The sequence below is a fragment of the Triticum urartu genome, chromosome 5 (genome assembly GCF_003073215.2).
Source record: "Triticum urartu cultivar G1812 chromosome 5, Tu2.1, whole genome shotgun sequence".
NCBI classification, from domain to species: domain Eukaryota; kingdom Viridiplantae; phylum Streptophyta; class Magnoliopsida; order Poales; family Poaceae; genus Triticum; species Triticum urartu.
The window spans coordinates 602,545,004-602,560,353 of NC_053026.1; the positions used below are offsets into that span (position 1 = coordinate 602,545,004).

General features: G+C 43.3%; 1 long non-coding RNA gene across 10 annotated transcripts; it reads right to left on the reverse strand.

Moving 5' to 3' along the window:
• Nucleotides 1–8,891: 8,891 nt before the first annotated feature.
• Nucleotides 8,892–13,769, reverse strand: LOC125511131. 10 transcript variants are annotated; one of them, XR_007284908.1, is made up of 8 exons: nucleotides 13,440–13,769; nucleotides 12,222–13,006; nucleotides 11,537–12,069; nucleotides 10,734–10,872; nucleotides 10,461–10,630; nucleotides 10,271–10,353; nucleotides 9,334–9,727; nucleotides 8,895–9,184 (listed from the first exon to the last, which is right to left on the reverse strand). It is a non-coding gene; the product is annotated as an uncharacterized LOC125511131 (long non-coding RNA). The 10 variants fall into 10 exon arrangements; XR_007284912.1 differs by having other exon boundaries at nucleotides 8,892–9,184; nucleotides 10,461–11,799; nucleotides 11,983–12,069; XR_007284911.1 differs by having other exon boundaries at nucleotides 8,892–9,184; nucleotides 10,461–11,784; nucleotides 11,858–12,069.
• Nucleotides 13,770–15,350: the final 1,581 nt, after the last annotated feature.

The following is a 15,350-nucleotide window of genomic DNA, read 5'->3' on the forward strand; positions in this document are numbered from 1 at the left end:
TCGTCTCAACAGATTTAAATGGTGCCCTATTTAACGTGAATGCAGCTGTCTCTAATGCATAACCCCAAAACGATAGTGGTAAATCGGTAAGAGACATCATAGATCGCACCATATCTAATAAAGTACGGTTACGACGTTCGGATACACAATTACAATGTGTTGTTCCAGGTGGCGTGAGTAGTGAAACTATTTCACGTTGTTTTAACTGAAGGCCAAACTCGCAACTCAAATATTTTTCTTCTGCGATCATATCGTAGAAACTTTTATTTTTGTTACGATGATTCTCCACTTCACTCTGAAATTCTTTGAACTTTTCAAATGTTTCAGACTTGTGTTTCATTAAGTAGATATACCCATATCTGCTCAAATCATCTGTTAAGGTCAGAAAATAACGATACTTGCCGTGAGCCTTAACACTCATCGGACCGCATACATCAGTATGTATTATTTCCAATAAGTCAGTTGCTCGCTCCATTGTTCCGGAGAACGGAGTCTTAGTCATCTTTCTCATGAGGCATGGTTCGCAAGCATCAAGTGATTCATAATCAAGTGATTCCAAAAGCCCATCAGCATGGAGTTTCTTCATGTGCTTTACACCAATATGATCTAAACGGCAGTGCCACAAATAAGTTGCACTATCATTATTAACTTTGCATCTTTTGGTTTCAATATTATGAATATGTGTATCACTACGATCGAGATCCAACGAACCATTTTCATTGGGTGTGTAACCATATAAGGTTTTATTCATGTAAACAGAACAACAATTTATTCTCTTACTTAAATGAATAACCATATTGCAATAAACATGATCAAATCATATTCATGCTCAACGCAAACACCAAATAACACTTATTTAGGTTCAACACTAATCCCAAAAGTATAGGGAGTGTGCGATGGATGATCATATCAATCTTGGAACCACTTCCAACACACATCGTCACTTCACCCTTAACTAGTCTTTGTTCATTCTGCAACTCCCGTTTCGAGTTACTATTCTTAGCAACTAAACCAGTATCAAATACCGAGGGGTTGCTACGAACACTAGTAAATACACATCAATAATCTGTATATCAAATATATCTTTGTTCACTTTGCCATCCTTCTTATCCGCCAAATACTTGGGGCAGTTCCGCTTCTAGTGACCAGTCCCTTTGCAGTAAAAGCACTTAGTCTCAGGCTTAGGACCAGACTTGGGCTTCTTCACTTGAGCAGCAACTTGCTTGCAGTTCTTCTTGAAGTTCCCCTTCTTCCCTTTGCCCTTTTCTTGAAACTAGTGGTCTTGTCAACCATCAACACTTGATGCTTTTCTTGATTTCTACCTTCGTCGATTTCTCATCATGAAAAGCTTGGGAATCGTTTCCATTATCCCTTGCATATCATAGTTCATCACGAAGTTCTACTAACTTGGTGATGGTGACTAGAGAATTCTGTCAATCACTATCTTATCTGGAAGATTAATTCCCACTTGATTCAAGCTATTGTAGTACCCAGACAATCTGAGCACATGCTCACTGCTTGAGCTATTCTCCTCCATCTTTTAGCTATAGAACTTGTTGGAGACTTCATATCTCTCAACTCGGGTATTTGCTTGAAATATTAACTTCAACTCCTGGAACATCTCATATGGTCCATGACGTTCAAAACGTCTTTGAAGTCCCGATTCTAAGCCGTTTAAGCATGGTGCACTAAACTATCAAGTAGTCATCATATTGAGCTAGCCAAACGTTCATAACATCTGCATCTGCTCCTGTAATAGGTATGTCACCTAGTGGTGCATTAAGGACATAATTCTTCTGTGCAGCAATGAGGATAATCCTCAGATCACGGATCCAATCCGCATCATTGCTACTAACATTTTTCAACATAATTTTTCTCTAGGAACACAATAAACTGGGAGCAACATCGCGAGCTACTGATCTACAACATAGATATGCTAATACTAACAGGACTAAGTTCATGATAAATTAAAGTTCAATTAATCATATTACTTAAGAACTCCCACTTAGAAAGACATCCCTCTAATCTTATAAGTGATCACGTGATCCAAATCAACTAAACCATGTCCGATCATCACGTGAGATGGAGTAATTTCAATGGTGAACATCAATATGTTGATCATATCTACTATATGATTCACGCTCGACCTTTCGGTCTCAGTGTTCCGAGGCCATATCTGCATATACTAGGCTCGTCAAGTTTAACCTGAGTATTCTGCGTGTGCAAAAACTGGCTTGCAGCCGTTGTAGACGGACGTAGATCTTATCACACCCGATCATCACGTGGTGTCTGGGCATGACGAACTTTGGCAACGGTGCATACTCAGGGTGAACACTTTTATCTTGAAATTTAGTGAGAGATCATCTTATAATGCTACCGTCAATCAAAGCAAGATAAGATGCATAAAAGATAAACATCACATGCAATTAATATAAGTGATATGATATGGCCATCATCATCTTGTGCTTGTGATCTCCATCTCCGAAGCACCGTCATGATCACCATCGTCACCGGCGCGACACCTTGATCACCATCATAGCATCGTTGTCGTCTCGCCAATCTTATGCTTCCACGACTATTGCTACCTCTTAGTGATAAAGTAAAGCATTACAGCGCAATTGCATTGCATACAATAAAGCGACAACCATATGGCTCCTGCCAGTTGCCGATAACTCGGTTACAAAACATGATCATCTCATACAATAAAATTTAGCATCATGTCTTGACCATATCACATCACAACATGCCCTGCAAAAACAAGTTAGACGTCCTCTACTTTGTTGTTGCAAGTTTTACGTGGCTGCTACGGGCTTAAGCAAGAACCGTTCTTACCTACGCATCAAAACCACAACGATAGTTTGTTAAGTTGGTGTTGTTTTAACCTTCGCAAGGACTGGGCGTAGCCACACTTGGTTCAACTAAAGTTGGAGAAACTGACACCCGCCAGCCACCTGTGTGCAAAGCACGTCGGTAGAACCAGTCTCACGTAAGCGTACGCGTAATGTCGGTCCGGGCCGCTTCATCCAACAATACCGCCGAACCAAAGTATGACATGCTGGTAAGCAGTATGACTTATATCGCCCACAACTCACTTGTGTTCTACTCATGCACAACATCAACGCATAAAACCTAGGCTCTGATACCACTGTTGGGAAACATAGTAATTTCAAAAAAATTCCTACGCATATGCAAGATCATGGTGATGCATAGCAACGAGATGGGAGAGTGTTGTCTACGTACCCTCGTAGACCGAAAGCGGAAGCGTTAGCACAACGCGGTTGATGTAGTCGTACGTCTTCACGGCCCGACCGATCAAGCACCGAAACTACGGCACCTCCGAGTTCTAGCACACGTTCAGCTCGATGACGATCCCCGGACTCCGATCTAGCAGAATGTCGGGGAAGAGTTCCGTCGGCACGACGGCGTGGTGACGATCTTGATGTTCTACTGTCGTAGGGCTTCGCCTAAGCACCACTACAATATTATCGAGGACTATGGTGGAGGGGGGGCACCGCACACGGCTAAGAGATCAATGATCAACTGTTGTGTCTATGGGGTGCCCCCTGCCCCCGTATATAAAGGAGCAAGGGAGGAAGGCGGCCGGCCTAGGAGGAGGGCGCGCCAAGCACTACTAGGGAAAACCTTATACACAGAATCTTAGCAGCAACGCGGTCTAAAAACAGGCGCTACTGCTAATTAGCAGTAGCGAGCTTCAATAAAGAGCGCTACTAATGACTAAGTAGCAGTAGCGCTCTAGGTGAAAAGAGCGCTACTACTATAATTGCCACGGTGTTGCCCCCAGGCTAGATATAGTAGTAGCGCCCTTCCCGTGGACGCGCTACTGCTAAAGAACTTAGTAGCAGCGATTTTCTTTAAAACTCGCTGCTGCTAAGTATCACCGCAACTAATTAAGTTTAGTCCCATACTGCTAAGTGAACAAGGTGTTTACCACCTTAAATATGTTACTTCTCAACCTATCTCGAGCACTTGGTCTTCATTGAACTATATGTGTATGATTTGTGGTTGCAATATGAATCCTCGCCTGTACCTATACAGGTAAAGTGAGGATTCATGTTGACTATTTAGATTATACACAAAAAGATCAATGATGACCAATGTATATTTTTGATGTTTTTACATTGCTTAGACTTATAGCGTTTTTTCAGAACAAAGCGTTACTGATATTGGGATAAACAAAAGAAATAACTGCTTCCATTAGCAGTAGTGGTTTTCTCTAAAACGCGCTATAGATAAGTTAGCTATAGCGCGTTTTCCATATGAGCGCTACTGCTAGTTCGAGGTAACCACCCCCCGAATCAAAATTTCGCTAAGTCCTCCTTTCCCCCCTCCCCCACCCCGGCCGGTTCCCCTACTCCTGTCGCCGCCGCCCGAGCCCGAGCGCGCCTGCCCTCACCGTCGTCGTCGCCGCCTGCCCTCAACCTCACCGCCGCCGCTCTCGACCACACTGTCGCCGCCCTCGACCTCGCCGCCGCCGCCCTCGACCGAGCCCGCCGCCCAGGACCGCCGCCTCCCGATCCCGAGCCCGCCCTCGCCGCCCCTCCATCGCCGAGCACCTCCCCGCCAACATCTCTCCCTCTGTAAGCCCCCCACCCCTCCCCCACCCCCTCTCTCTTTGCTTAGTTAGTAGATGATTTTAGTCGTAGTAGATGTTAATTTAGGGTTCATAGATAATGATTTTTAGAAGTAGTGATGGTAAACTAGTTGTATAATTAGCAGTAGTAGATGTAGTAGTTAGATGTTAATTAGTAGTAGATGTAGTAGTTAGATGTTAATTAGTAGTAGTAGATGTGCTAGTTTCTTTCTATTTATAGTAAGTTTATATTTAGTAAGAACGAGTTGAATTAATAGAACTAGTTAGTAAGAACTTGTTGCTATTTTTTTAGTTAAAGCAATTTTTCTTGCATCGACGTGGACGATGCCTATCCCGCATCCTCGTCGTCGAGTCGGCGGAGGACGACAACTGCTTGACCAGATGGGCCATGTCCGGGACTGGGCTCCGCCGGGGTGGTACTGGGAGGCGCTACCTACCGGGGGCGCAGGTTGGTGAGGAGCCAGCCTGTCGTTGACCCGAACCTTCTTTGGTGGCGGTCGCGTGGGCCAGTGACGGTCCAGAGGCTCGAGGACTCCGCGGAGGTGGTGCGTCACCGTGTCAGTGAGGAGGACGCGCACGTCCGTCGCTACTTGTTTGTGTTGGAGCACAGGTTCTCCAATACCTGGCAGGTTCTCCAGGGATCTCACTGGAGCTATGATCCCGTGATGGTTCCTTCTCTGTGGGTGTCCACCGCCCGCGCCGATACCCGTCGTGTGCTAGGGTTTTAGTTGTACTAGTGATGTTATATGTATGACACTATTTGGGATGTATTAGTGATAATATTCGACGATGTACGAACGCATGAGATGATTTACTTTTTCTTATTGAATGCATGCTAATTTGAGTCCTATAAGATATTTTGAAATGTATATCTTGTGTTGCTCAATATCCAAGTGGCCGATGATGTTTGCAGGTTACACCTCCGAGTGGCCTATGTTTTGCCGGAGTGTTGATTCATTTCCGTTCCGGCAAATTTCAGGCGCTCGATATGGCCTATTTTAGCAAAGGTCATGCCGAATTTTTTCATGAATTTTGGCATGACTTTTGCCAGAATATGTAGGAAATATCGAGTGCCCCGGATTTGTGTGTTGAGTATCCTGGTAGTTGTCTTCTATCAATTTTTAATTAATGTTTTAACTATGAACATAGGAAATGTCTGACGACAAAAAGGATTTCGCTATTTGCAAATACTGCGAAGATGAGTGCGACCTGTGTGACGGAATCTTCCTAGATAATGATAGGCGCTTCAGCATCAAGCTGGACGAGAACTTCGAAGTGGATACAGTAAGTCACAATGACAAGTCTTTTTTCATAATTAAGCATGACATCTGCTTCATTTGCTTCAACTTATATTTTTTTTTACTATTCTACTAGCGTATCCCCTGCCATGCAAGAGTTTTTGTATTGGATAAGATAGGTTTCGGTCATACTATGGAGGTAAAGAAAGTTTACTTGAAGACGGAGCATGGTTATATTTTCCACGCAAAATTATACAATTCAGACGACTACACCTATTTTGGATGCAAAACATGGCGAGCACTATGCAAGACTTATGCATTTGAGTCTGATATGGTTATCACCTTTGATATTCGTCCGGAAGATGATATTGAAGGTAATACCGACATCTGGGTCGATGTGCAGACGCCTCGAGTTACACCATTATGTAAGTTTCTCAACCAGATTTATGTCTTTGATATTGTTTATTCAAAATTAGTTGACAACTAATTTGTATTGTCAGCTTATTTCGGTGCAAGCAAACATGTCCAGCGCTTGGTAGACAGGACCTACTACTGTCCCGGGGCTGAACTAAACTGCGAGGAGCTAAGTCATTATGTTTCATGGCTTGAGGATCATGATACTGTCAAGACAAATTTTCTTCCTAGACTCAGAAATGTTAGTACTGAAAACGTGCGACCAATAGTGTTCGTAATGAACTAAGGTCACATCTATTTAGGAAGGATGGTAAGATTTTTACTATTTGTCCTTAGTGCATCTTTTCCATACATTATTTGTGAAGCTAAACTTCATTGCTAAGTATGTTACCATACGATGTTTTTTCAACAGGGACTCCCGATGAATGTTGTGCCTTATGGGATCGAGACTAAAGGTACCATGAGTATTATTAGCTTACGGCCAAGATATCCTACATGTTACTTTAGTGCATTCAAGATCAACGATGAATGCTTAATAGTGCAAGACTGGACCAGATATGTGATGGGGGAGCGCAAAGAAGTACTAGGGGGCAGCAAACAGATGTGCTATCCAAAATTAGGAGACATGTTGATCTGCATGCTCCAACTTGATCAAGGAGGAGAGCTACACATGTTTTATGTTATTTTACCTAAGAGAGAGCAGCAGGAGTGATTAGCTAGCTAGAAATGAGTTTGAGGATGATGATGTGCTACACTATTACTATGATGATAAAATAGCTAGTGTTGGTGGTAATGACTATGATGATTATTATTAGCTAGTGTTGGTGGTGATTAGCTAGCTAGAATGAGAGTTTGAAGATGATGATGTGTGCTACACTATGACTATGATAATTAAATAGCTAATGTTGGTGGTAATGACTATGATGATGATTAAATAGCTTGTGTTGGCGGAATAGATTCAAGTGGAGGCAACATGTGGTGCACATCGAAAGTACTACTAGTCCAAACTAGATCAAGTTTGGATTTGTAGTATACTTTTGACATGCACCACATATTGCCTCCACTTGAAACTAATCCACCTTCATTTGACACACTGTTATGGACATAATGATGTAAACCTCATAACTGGTATTGTACCAATATTTGTACGATAAATGCACTAAAAATAAAAAATAAAAAAGGAATACTAGTAGCGATGGACGGAAAACGCGCTGCCCGTAGTTATATTAGCAGTAGCGCGGGATTGAACAAACGTTGTAGCTACTTGTCCTAGCAGTAGCGCGTGTAACACGCGCTGCTGCTAAGGAATAGCTGTAGCGCCTTATCAGTAGCGCATATCCCCGCGCTACTGATAGGCCTAAAACCCGCGCTGCTGCTAGCCTTTTCCCTAGTAGTGAAGGGGGAGTCCTACTCCCACCGGGAGTAGGACTCCTCCTTCCCTTGTTGGAGTAGGAGAGAAGGAAAGAGGGGGAGAGGAACAAGGAAAAGTGGGCTGCACCCCTTGTCCAATTCGGACCAGAGGGGGGGGGGGCGCCTCCTTCCTTTTGGCCTCTCTCCTCTATTCCCGTATGGCCCAATAAGGCCCATATACTCCCCGGCGAATTCCCGTAACTCTCCGGTACTCCAAAAAAAACCCGAATCACTCGGAACCTTTCCGATGTCCGAATATAGTCGTCCAATATATCGATCTTTACGTCTCGACCATTTCGAGACTCCTCGTCATGTCCCCGATCTCATCCGGGACTCCAAACTCCTTCGGTACATCAAAACTCATAAACTCATAATATAACTGTCATCGAAACCTTAAGCGTGCGGACCCTACGGGTTCGAGAACTATGTAGACATGACCGAGACACGTCTTCGGTCAATAACCAATAGCGGAACCTGGATGCTCATATTGGCTCCCACATATTCTACGAAGATCTTTATCGGTCAAACCGCATAACAACATACGTTGTTCCCTTTGCCATCGGTATGTTACCTGCCCGAGATTCGATCATTGGTATTTCAATACCTAGTTCAATCTCGTTACCGACAAGTCTCTTTACTTGTTCCGTAACACATCATCCCGCAACTAACTCATTAGTTGCAATGCTTGCAAGGCTTATAGTGATGTGCATTACCGAGTGGGCCCGGAGATACCTCTCCGACAATCGGAGTGACAAATCCTAATCTCGAAATACGCCAACCCAACAAGTACCTTCGGAGACACCTGTAGAGCACCTTTATAATCACCCAGTTATGTTGTGACGTTTGGTAGCACACAAAGTGTTCCTCCGGTAAACGGGAGTTGCATAATCTCATAGTCATAGGAACATGTATAAGTCATGAAGAAAGCAATAGCAACAAACTAAACGATCAAGTGCTATGCTAACGGAATGGGTCAAGTCAATCACATCATTCTCTAATGATGTGATCCCGTTAATCAAATGACAACTCATGTCTGTGGCTAGGAAACTTAACCATCTTTGATTCAACGAGCTAGTCAAGTAGAGGCATACTAGTGACATACTGTTTGTCTATGTATTCACACATGTATTATGTTTCCGGTTAATACAATTCTAGCATGAATAATAAACATTTATCATGATATAAGGAAATAAATAATAATTTTATTATTGCCTCTAGGGCATATTTCCTTCATTAAGCACATAACTCTACTCTACTGAAACGTGGGGGACGAATCGGAGGTACAATAGAAGAATGAACAAATATATTTTATTTATATTATCCACACCCTACATGTACAACACTGAGAAGCTCCTCGTGAAACAAGCTTACAACAGTGAGCATTGAACAATCATACTCACTTCTTGCTAGCTGGTGCTGAGAACACTTGTGCAGCAATTAGTATATCAATGTCCTCTTAGATAGGTTGATAAAGATTGCCAGCAATGAAAATATCATCCAGTACATAGGCCTGAAAATTTCACCATTGGCACTCATGGGAATTAGTTAGTACTAAAATGAATGGTATAGCTCTCGCAAGAAATTTCATACAACTCCATTGCTGGTTCTTGAATGTCAAAATTTCAGCATATATGTGAACATTAAAAAGACCTCACATACCTAAATAAATTATGAAAAACACTCATGCTGCAGTGCGGCTCCCGTGTCCTCGTCAGTTTTGATGCACCTACCACGTACTTGCAGCTTGGGGCGCGACCCCTACATCCTTGGTGGTGGCCACAGCGCCCACATCCACCTACATCCACGCTTCGGCAGGAACCATATAACAAAAAAAATATTGTGGACCAAATGTTCATGGAATTTTGCAATATGATGTAGACTACAAATGGGTATGATAGGCAAGAATCCTCAAATTTCCATTATACCATAATGTCTAGCTTAGGGATTTTGTTCCGTGTCTTCTTATTTGGCACTACACCAACATTTACCATGACGTCAACGACCACATAACGCCTTCATCACTGGTTAGCGATCTGATCATGTCTCTTACTACCTGAAAGCACAAATATTAAATTCTATTGTTAAAGATATATTCTTAACATGTCAATAAGAGGGAAAAGCAATATGGAAATTCAATGTCTCATCGACCCTGCAGTTGGCAACATCCCAAGTGAAGACCAATTTTAAACATAATATTTAACTACAAGAATGACTACAATACAATTCATCATTTCTTTGTTCTGGGCATTTTTGCCCCTGAATACGTGGTAATACAAGGACAAACTTAAAGTATGCTGATACAATGTAGTGCCATCAAGCATGGATAATTATGCAAGGACAAACTCATGTTCTAGGAATTTTTTACCCTATACGATGCATGAAACGACCAATAATAAACAGATTAGAAAAATTGTGTATCTCTCTTTGTCCATAATAAGTTCTGTTGCTTCTTCCAAGTCAGTTTATTATTTAACCATATCGTCCGGCCACCACTCTGTCCATGTAGGGCGAGCGCTAGCATTAGTAGCATTTATCTAAACTCTGATTACCGGCACGTACAATGATTAACACGAATGTTGGTGCAAATATAACTCACTTGTGGTGAGAAACTGAATAAGTGTTGTCAAAGGGTTGAGTGTTCGTCAGTACAGCCCCAAGAAAACTTTAGAAAGGATGTTTCTGTCCACCCACATAAATAAAGAGATAAATCTGTGATCGTGCGGCAAGCCTGATAAGCCACACAAATAAAGAGATAAATCTGATAGTGCATAAAGTAATTAACAAACCCCGTTCTACATCACGCCCCGTCCATCCGCTCCCAGCTTACTCCCTAGCTCCATGTTGCTCATGCTCGCCCATGTCTGCACTGTCAGCCAGCTGGTGGCCCCAACTCGTTCGGCTCCGTCCGCTTGGTGCCAGATAATTAGCACATGGATGCATCCGCCGGCCGTACCACCTGCACATCGATGAACAGTGGATTAGTACGTCGACAGGGATAGAAAAATATAAAACTCACACAAACGGAATTTACAGAAATCAGCAAACACTAATCTGAGTACCTTTTAAATCTCACGTAGTGCAGGGGGTGCTCTGAAAGTCTAAATATCATTGTGTTACAGAAACAATGTTCCTTTCTCAGTCTACTGGGTGCCCTTAGACAGGGCCACCTCATTGTCAACCACTCTCGCATCCCTCACCCTGTCAAACCAGGTCGCGGCTTACTCGGAATTCACGAATGCCCGTGTGGCGTCATCGAAAGAGCTAAGCAAATTCTCGCCAACCGCATCGCCTTCCAGCAGATGGTCATTACGAAGGATCGATGCTGCTGCCCCTATTCCACTTTTAATATGATGCATCCAGATTCTTTTTATAATAATTTCTCACATGTTTCAATTGAATAATTTGATTATCCGAACCAATTAATGAACCAGATACGGTTTTTTATTGCTACCTTTAAGTCATACTGTATGTTTCAGTGGTGCTGTTTTTTCTTTAGGCAGCTTGCAGAATGTATGATGAAGTTTTTTGGGCCTGCGTCGCAAATGGGTTTGGCCAGATGCTCGACTGGTTTTACGACCAACTATAGAAGTGTATTCATCATTTCCATTGGCATGACCGTAATTTGTGAATCAGAAAATATAGAAAAGCAAACTTTAATGTTAAATATAAAATGAAAGAAAAAAAGAATCCAATTAATTAGATTTGTAAAAAGAAATACAATCGAGATGTTTCATCGATACAATAAGCACATCAGTAGGACATTATAATCATGGTATAAACTTGCTTCCTTTTTTATGATATAGATACACGCATACTGGAAAATTTGCAACAACAATAGATAACAAGATTATTTTTAGCTCACCTTCTGATTCCATTGTCGCTTTATCATCAGTTCATCAAAAGTGAAATTAGCCTACGAAGATAACCATGTATACTGAACACACGAGAAAAACACAAGTTTAATCCATCGGCTTTAGAGATCCTTGACAGATGGCATCAGGTTGAGAAATTTGATGTTATGAATAAGGCATGAAGAGAATTGTCCGTTTGTCAACATTTGCAGGAGTAAGCTGGATCAAGGATGAGTTTTCGCCATCAGTAAACAGGGACCTGTTCATGTACAAGCTGTAGGAATAAACTTTAGCATTAATTACTGAATAGCATACAAAATTGTCTAACGTACTGCAAACTATAGAGCAAAATCACATCCCTGGTGTTGAAACACCAGTGGCACAAGGCACTTTGTCCAATTTGTGCTTCCAAGGGTAGTCTCCGAACTCTGACACGGTGGCACCATCACCAACTTACACTCGCTTGTCGGCGCAGCTGTGATGGCCCTTGCTGGGGCTCATACCACCGAGTCGTGCCCCTCTTTCCAGAATTTGTCCAAGGTGCCTGAAAAAAATACTTAATTAACCTTAAATTAAAATAATAATATAGCATGTCAGCATGGATAGCTATGTGACTGTATTAAAAATTACTCTAATGTGACACAATGGTTTGAATTGCTAGATATTGTGGGTCATCTAGTTAAATTCAGGTCTTACTTCCTGCTTGCTGCACGAACTTCCTCGGTCGTAAGCATCGTAGTCGTCATCATACAGGTTCACCACCTGAACTTACGCGCACAAGACATGACCTGATGCCCGATGTAGCCACATGCATAGCAGAACCACGGCAAGCGCTCGTACTGAAGTTTAAGCCCCACCATTGTTCTCTTTTCCTTGATCCTTGCTATCATCGCAACTGAAATTTCCAGCGCCCGCTATATACAGGAAAAGCAACCCGTACACGAACAAAGTTTCCTAACTACTCTCCCATCACGTAGTTCAATTTGGAGGATTGTTCTCATGTCCTTGCATAGAGCACGTACCATCACATCTGTTCTCCAATTCATCGAGACATCAAGAATGTGTACCCATATCCACAGCCAAAGTGCACAAAGTACTTATTGCCTCCCAAAAACATGAACGTCAGATCCTCTTTGTCCTTAGCCTCCAAGCATCTTCTAGCTCATCAAACAGAAAACATATTTGCAGCGAAAAGTGATTCAATATATGAGCAATTAGGACAAGATTAGTGCTTTGGGAATTGAGAGAGTTGTCCTCCGTACTCATCCTTATGATAACATGCTTTGGGAATTAGGCAAGCTCGGGATTCTGTGGAGATGTTCGATAACATGCTTCTACAAAGCGTCATGTTATACCACGCCCATCCTAGACACCATAGTATGTTGTGAGGTTGACTCGTGCACCACATTTGCCACCTGGTCTGGCCGCCCCGCCAACCCAAGATCGTTCCAAGCCAATATTTCGCTCGGTGTTCTGAAGATCTACAGAAGAGGTTGTAAAAATCATCAGGTGTGTAACCTGCATATAGAAGAAAGATTGATACGTGCATGTAAAACTGAGAACCAGCAAATCTGATTCAAACACAAAAGAAAAAGGGAAGGTTAATTATGCTATCCTGCTGAGCCACGGCCGGCACTACCCCTCATCGTTTCAGGAGGAACAGGAGAGCACGAGCAGAGGATACGGATTCAGGGGATGAGAGGGGTGGGTGGGGATCACGAGAGCTTATCCATGTCTTGGGGCGGGCATCCATGCCGAGCGGCAGCAGCGAGGTGCCATCGTGGTGGTGACGGGCGATGCATCCAAGGCGCCGGTGACGCCGGCGTTCTCGTCATCCATGATGGCCGCGTCTGCCCAGATGGTCGTGTCGTAGAGGGGAAGGGTAAAGGGTTGGCGGATGGGGAAGGGAAGTACCAGGGATGTGGTGCCGACTCGTTGGTCTCAGATCACCGCCGGTCGCCAGTATCCGAGGCGCAGCCGCCGGTGGTGTCCCGGTGATCCACGACGTATCCGAGGCGTGGCGGTGGCGGTGCAGGCGGCAGCGACGGTCGCCGACGTCTCCCTGGTTCGGCGGCGGCGGCTGCATCCCGCGAGAGGAGGAGGAGCGTCTTGGGATCTCGTCCGCGCCTTCCTGCTAGGTCCGCGACGGCGGCGATCTCGTGCGTCTGCAGTCACAGATCGTAGGTTGAGGGGATCGAGAGGAGCAGGAGGTCGCTCGGACATGCGTGCGGTTCGTTTGGCAGTTTTTTTCGCTCGTTTAATTTCATAGATTTTTTTCGTAGGTTTTTTTTGGACGTTTTTCTCTGGTGCGACTGCGACCGGAGGTTTGCCTTGACTGCGTGGGGCATCGCTAGGAGTTTTTTTTGGTTCGACGCGTGGGAGGAAGGACGGAAAAAAATCGGTGGTGATGGGACAAAATTTAACCGGCGAAGACTACCAAGTGCTCTATTAGGAGTAGGGATCTATTTTACGAAACAAAACTTTTTCGTGTCATGAAAAGCAAGTTTATAGTACAAAGCCTTTTTTTTCACTCACAAACTGATAAGTTTAGAATTGTTTCTCTAGAAAAGGAGTTTCTTATATATACTCTATCAGCCCCAAAATTCTTCTGGTGATACATCCATATCTAGACAAATTTAAGACAAGAATTTAGAGACGGAGGTAATAGTTGCTTGCACATCGTTAAATCGTGTGTAGAATAGGAATCGCAGTTTTCAGGCCAAGCACTCGTATTTTTAGAAAAAACAACTTTGTCTCACCAAAATTGTGTGTGCACAACTACAAAATCAACAATGCACATGGCATGAAGAACAATAGAGACGGGTGGAGTCCGAAGTTATCTTGTCAGCAATGATGAAAAGCATCCGACATCGCCCGTTAAAAGGGAACATGTCTCCTATCGCAGTGCAATCCTAGAATTACCATGTCCATCCTTATTCCTTCCAAGTGTCTACTCTAGCATGACTATGCGCAAGTCCCGGGGATCCCAACACATGGGTATGTGCACTCAGTCTGTCCATGCTCATACATTGACCCCCACCCACCCCACCTCCAGTACATGACATGAGGCAAGAACTATTAAGAGACTGCTTCGGCTAGGTAAGTATCTTCCGATCCTTGACTTCTCCGGATCCTTTCCAAAACTCTTACGATGAAGCAGAATCATTAACTCAATTGTGACCATTTTTTCAGAGGACACATGACGCACACCGAGTTGCTCTATGAGCTTACTTGTGTCGGTACCGTGGCTCGTGAAAATATTCTGAGTTGGGAAGGTGAATTATCCCCATTATTTTCAAGGGAAGGGTTTGCGAACAAGACCACAATTCTTTGTTGCAAATGTGTATTTTGGGTGGTAGTGTAGTTCTCAAGAGCTAGGTATTGTCTAGCCCGGGCCTTCCCATGAGCAATCTGTTTCAAGACGGAGGCCCCTCGCCGCCCTCGGTATCCCAACGTAGAACCATTTTATGAGTCTAGGGTGGGGTGAATATACTATTTTCACAACTAGGCAATTTTAATGAAGGCTACCATTGCCTAAAACATTGGGATAATCACGGGGATTTTAAAGATTGGAAACAAACTTGCATAAATTAATGCGAGTAAGGGAAAGAGATCATGAACACAAGGATTTTATCCTCAGCCTGAGATTGTCGGTTCAATCATACTCCCTTGGCCCACAAGAGTCCTCAGCTTGAGATTGTTGGTTCAGACACAAAGTATCATACAATGAGAACAAAGGTTGACCACAAGAGTCCAATATATAATCTTGAAGTGTACAAAGTCCCTTGGCCCACCTCCATGGCGACCATATATAAAGGAAGCTTC